Below are 6,593 nucleotides of genomic sequence, written 5' to 3' on the forward strand. Positions count from 1 at the left end.
TTCTCAGATAAAACTAAAAATCTATGTCCAGATTATACCAGAAAACCACATGAAAAAAATTGTCAGTAAGGTGATAAACATAGATGCTTTTTATTTTTTAATATTTTATTTTGAGAGAGAGAGAGAGAGATCAAGCATGAGTGAGGTGAGGGGCAGAGGGAGAGGGAGAAGCAGACTCCTCGCTGAGCAGGGAGCCAACTCGGGGCTCGATTCCAGGACCTCAGGATCATGACCTGAGCCAAAGGCAGAGGCTCAACCAACTGAGCCACCCAGATGCCCCAAACATAGATATTTTTGAAAAGCCTTGGCTTTGATTTAAAAAATAAATAACAAAGTGTGAGATTAGATCAAGAGATTTACAAAATGGGGATCAACTTTGGGTATGCATTTTATGGATTTTGCAAGTTTGAATTATTCCATGGGGGAGTGGTCAGAGTAGTATCACCTTTCATTGATAATCAATAGTTTTAGGACCTTATTAAACATGTAATTTTTGAACATATCTGTTTTGACTAAGATCCCACTTTCTCCATGAAGCCTTCTAGAAATTCATGATGTAATCTCATCTTGACACAACTCCTCCAAATAAATATAGCTCATGACATAACTTCCCTCATCATTCCCTTACTTTCCCAATTATTCTGTAAACATAATCTGAGATCCTGCTTTGCACAAAGCACTACACTAGTGAGACATTCCTTTATTTGCTCAATACTTGTTCAGCATGTTCTTTTGTGAATGTTAACATCAGTGTACACTCTGGGTTTGAATTTCTGGAGGAAATATATCTGCCCTCATTTGCACATTGCCCAACCCAAGTTCAGGCTAATAAAAAGAACTTAGGAAATGCTCTCAGCTGATAGCAATTTTGAATGACATGTCCCTCTGACTTAATGACTTCGTGAAGCCTATGAGATATTCTACTTATTCCAGAACTTGGTATATAATTGCGTTTACATATAGGTTCCTGGCACATGTCAGGTGCTCAGAAATGCTTGTAGGATGAATATAGGTACTGAGATTTGATGAAGGTAATGACGACAGAAGCTCATGTGGCGTAGGAAATGTCACATACTCCTACAAGAGTAAGAACCCCTGCTACACCTCTCACTGTACTTGTACTTCTCAAACACAAATCCTGAGTCCAAACTAAAAATATGCACTTGCAAGCTGCATTTAAGTAACAATGAATTACTCATTGTATAAAACTTCAGTTTCATTGGTAAGCCTACAAATATGTTGCTGTGCAAATCCTGCTGTTTTGCTATTTGGAGGCCAAACAAGCAGTCCGGTGAGGTGTCAGTAGGTATCAGTGGGAGAGTGAAGACATTTGTTTTTGGTAATTTGTTTCTAGATGTGTTTTTTCTCTTAACTCAGATAAACTCTCTCAGAGAAGAATGACTTTCTCTGTACCCTACAGAGAGATTAGCGAATACATAATCACTGTGTGACAGGTCTGGTTCCAACGTGTTTCTCATTTAATTCTCTGTCGTTTTCTCTGTGGGAAACCCGGAAATTCATTAGATTTTCATAAAAGGAGGTAAATTTCTGCTGAGGAGGCAACACAATGTTTTTTACTCTCTGGAGTGCAATTATGTCTCTGCTTCCACAGCAATATTTCATTTTATCATAGGGTTCTCTTTGTAGGATGTGTGTATTCCGTAACCTGTTTCCATAGTTTGACACAGGTTATATATTTACATTTTAAAGTTTGCTGGTTGTCCTACATTCTCCTCAATAACGGGCCCCAGAGAGTAGGTGTAACTGCCTACTAGAATATTAAATGGACCAGAAGGGTATACAAAGACCTCCCTAATGGTCACATCCTAATGAAGCATAGGACAGAATAAGTTTAAATTTTAGAAACGAAAAGTAGCATGAAAGTTGTATGTTCTCAGCCTATTCTGTTTTGTGCATAAAGGATGCATTACAAAGAGGTGAAAACATGTTTTAAAATAATGACAGAATAGCAGAATAGCAGTCATAGCCACGACCACCATCCCCCCACCCCCCCAGACCTGCAGTACTTGTCAATTAGGATTAGGAGGGAAAGTCATGCCCATTGGTGTTGCCACATTAGTTGTTTCACTGGATAATAAAATTGGGTCAGCTCCGAGAGAGTCAGTTTTCTCTTTAGAAATCATGTCTGAGATTCTTAGCCTTTACTACCTGGAGAGCAAGAGACCAAAGGAGAAGGAGACACACATCCCAGCTTGCTGGCCCAGAGCACAGACCACAAGATCTCTCTACCAGTCAAGGGAGTTTAATGTTTAATGATGTGAAAATCAACTCCGTCTAGCAAACTCCCCAGTCCAAAGGAGCTTACATACTCAAACTAAAAGAATAATAATTTCTTGGTCGCTAATAATTTATGGCAGAAATCTCTAATCTCTAAAATATCTCTAATAAAAACATTCAATGTTCATTTAACCCCTTACAGTACGCTGGCATTGTTCTGGATTCCAGGGCTAAAACTAAAATAAAGGACCTGTGTGAGTGTGGATGGGGGAAACTTATATTCTTGCTTATATTATCAGAGCAATGAGTCATATCTTCTGTGCATTATATCCAGTTCTAAGTTAAATGGCACTTATTCTTGTTAAAGGAATTTAATACATTACAGTACCACTTACCACAATGGACTCAAAAGCTTAAGCTATAGGTTATATTACATAATTTGGAAGTATTTCACCAATTTCTTCGGCTCTCCTTTGAGAATTTATAGGATGTTTTCCACTGGTTATTGACAAAGATGAAGATTATTCTATGTTCATAATAAGATAATTAGGAGTCTGATAGAACATATGAAAATGGAATGTAGGCTTTTCTAGGGAGACCTCAAATTTCAATGGTCTATGAGCAACCCTCGCTTGATAGCTAAGATTGGAAGGTCAGTGACCATCTCATTTCGGGATTTCTCAAAAATGGGAAACACTGACTTGTGCTTGCCAGAGTCTGATTTATTTCCCAAGACAAAGATGTACACAGGCTAGAACAAGTGTGTGGATTACACAATGAAGGAGCGAATGTGGCCTTGAGTCTGCCCTACCTTTTCAGCTGTCTTTCTACCTGTATGCAAGAAGCTGGAAAATTGTTAACAATTTAGCACTTAAAAAAAAATGAAAACACTACTCCCCACTGTTCCTCTTAAACAAAGGAGTATATCAGACCCCTTTGAGAACAGCTGCTGCTTTTGGGGCTGCTAGATTAGTGCAAACGAACTGCCCCCAGGACAAATGAGAGGGGTTTGGCAAATGTTGCTGTCTACCTTCAGTGCTCCAGAGGTACCCTTGCAGTGGTTTCAGACAGCGTGCCTCTAACGTTGGCCTGCAGTCAATAAATATTTCATGTCTCTTGCCCTGAGGGTGTGCTCAGAGGACCACCCTGCAAGTATCTGCCTCTGTGGTCACAGCTTCATACTGTGGGCGTAAAGGTGGGTGTTGAGCCAGAGGCAGGATGTACAGGCAGGATCCAATGTGGTTAAAATTTGGGATCACTGGTCTGGCTGTAGGGGATCTGGAAACTTCTTCATGTCAACACTCATTCTGGGAGGAGAAGCATGTCCACCAGAGGATTATCATCAAGCATCAGCGTGACTCACTCAAGGGTTAATGGAAGGAAGCATTCATAAGAGGTGAGGTTGCAGGTTAAGAGAGAAATAGAGGCCTCTTGTACTTTTCACTAGGCTTTCATGGTTGGGGTTAACTACGATGTTGTCTTCTGTTTAGGAAGGACACTCAAAATTCCCAAAAGGCATGGACCCAAGGGGGAAGGAATCTGTATCTCCTTAATTCTTTAATTAATTAACTAATTTTATACTTTATTTATTTATTCGTGAGAGACACAGAGAGAGGCAGAGACATAGGCAGAGGGAGAAGCAAGCTCCTCACAGGGGGCCTTATGTGGGACTTGACCCCAAACTGGGATCACACCCTCAGCCAAAAGCAGATGCTCAACTGCTGAGCCACCCAGGGGTCCTCCTTAACTCTTTAATATATGTTATGAAAACATATAACATGCCTCAAAACAGTAAAGCAACAAGTAAATATCTAATGAACTGAATGACTTAGGATTTGGTCAAGTGTCTAACTGCCTGATAAATAAGCTTAAAGGCCAGGAAAGTAGAGCCAGTTTTGTGTTACTAGAACATAAGAGGAAAAAATGAAAATGATGTCTCACCTAATGGAGGGTGGGTCTGGTTGTTATCAATTATAATTTGGATGGCTTGCTTATTATTTCTTGCTTGTTTTTTATGGACACTGGTTGAGTACCTACTGTATACCTGATACAGTAGTAAGTATTGGGTAATTAGAGATAAATAAGGCATGGTTTCTTCCTTTAAGAAGCTTAGAATCTAGGATGGTCTGCTGGTCTGCTGGCTCAGTCTGTAGAGCACATGACTCTTCATTTCAGGGTAGTGAGTTCAAGCTCCACTGGGCGTGGAGCCAACTTAAAAAAAAGGGGAGGGTGCACCTGAGTGGCTCAGCTGGTTAAGCATCTGCCTTCAGTTCAAGTCATGATCCTAGGGTCCTAGGATCCAGTCCTGCATTGGGAATCCCTGCTCAACGGGGAGCCTGCTTCTCCCTCTCTCAACCCCCTGCTTGTGCTCTCTTCCTGTCAAATAAATAAGAAAAGAAGAAGAGCTTAAATTTGAGATGGGAAGATAGACAATTAAATAAGCCCCATTGATCCTATGGTGGAGGGGCTGGTCTTGGTGGGCAGTAATAATTAGTATTAGTAACCTATGATAATTTTACTACTACCACCTTCCATTGGAATAGCAGGTTTTAGTTTAGCACTTTTTGTTTGCAGAATACATTGAACTACCTTATCTAATTAGATATAGAAGGAAATCATCTAAAAAGAAATGAATAGCTTCTAAAGTGTTAGCATTTAACCTTGGATATTGTGGTGCTCTGGGCAGATTTCCTCTTCAGTCCTGGGGCACTCATTCCCAGCTACTGGGAGATGCAGTTGCTCAAGGTTGTGTCCCTGGAACTTGGGGAACCACCTTGTCTTGTTCTAGGTTACTTCCACTCCCAGAAGCAGTGACTGAGGCCAATGACTAGCTGATTCAGATACAATGGCCTGGCCCACTTACTACAATTTGTAATAAATAAAGGGACATACTAGCTTCAAAGTAGGGCTAGGATCATCTGAGGCCTCTGTTATAACCATACAGAGGATCACCTTCTTGCTCTACTCTGCCTTCTTCACTTCCTTAGAGGTAAGGATGCAGACAAAATACAACACACTCAAGTTTGAATTCCAGGTAAAGAGTGCATAATGGTTTAGTTTAGTATATTTAAATATTTCATGGGCATCCTGTATTTTTATTGATTAAATTTAGCAACCCTATTTACAGGTGTAACTCTCAAGAGCACTCCCCAATAAACTTCCTCTGTGCTATTCTCAGCCACAGACTGTTTATAGGAAATACATTCACATAGGAAAAGGTATGATGGTCACTGAGCACTTAGGGGAACCCTGCCTGAGCTAAAGGGAAAACTCAGACGGGAACAAGAGGATCTAGAAAGGTCTCTTTCACATTTGTCTGGATATAGTTCAACATTCTCATAGATATAAAAGATCTTTATGCTCACAAGCAATGACCAATTGAGAAGTTTCAGAGGCTGTAGAGACATTAAAATATTATTTCTCTCAAGTGTGATCTTGAGGCTTGAACTCTGCTCTACCACATGATATTGGCTCTGGATCTGTGTGTTTGTGTAGGTATTATACCAAAGCACAGGGACTGTATTTCCTAAAATTATACAGGGAGCGTAATCAACTTGTGACTCATCACCATCGTTTCTGAAAATCTCTTTAAAAGTTGGTCACTCCGGGCAGCCCAGGTGGCTCAGCGGTTTAGCGCCTGCCTTCAGCCCAGGGCCTGGACCTGGAGATCAAGTCCCGCATGTGGCTCCCTGCATGGAGCCTGCTTCTCCCTCTGCCTGTGTCTCTGCCTCTCTCTGTCTCTCATGAATGAATAAATAAAACCTTAAAAAAAAAAAAAAAGTTGATCAGTCCCTCCTTCGTGGAACATATACTTTTTTCTTTCTTATGAATTTTCCAAAGTGCCACAAGCTCCTGGTCTTTCTGACAGTTCAGTAGTGGCTCCTTCCTTGTCTCTTTGGCTAATTCTTCTTCTACCTGGCCTCTAAACCGTGCAGGATCCCAGAGCTGTTTCTGGTTCTTTCCTATTCTCTCTCTAAACTCGCTCTCTGTGACCTCACCTCTGCTTCAAGTGCCATCTCTATGCTAATGGTTCCCAAATTTTAATTCCCAGCCTCAGCCTTTCCCAGAGTTCCAGGTTCACATGACGGCTGCCTCCTCCACACTGCTACTTGCGTGTCTGGCAGGAATCTCAGACCTAGCGTGTCCAAAACTCAACTCTCATTCCCAAACCGGTTAAGCTTCCTGACTTCCACAGGCTAATAAACAGCATGATGATTTATTTATTCAGTGCCTTGAGCCAAAATCTAGGAATCATTCTTGTGCTTTCTCTTTTCCTCATAAACCTCATCCCATCCACCAGTAACTCCTTTGTCTGAACCTTCAGAATGAATCCTAAATCTAACCACTTCTTGCTA

The sequence above is a fragment of the Canis lupus genome, chromosome 32, assembly GCF_003254725.2.
Source record: "Canis lupus dingo isolate Sandy chromosome 32, ASM325472v2, whole genome shotgun sequence".
NCBI classification, from domain to species: Eukaryota; Metazoa; Chordata; class Mammalia; order Carnivora; family Canidae; genus Canis; species Canis lupus.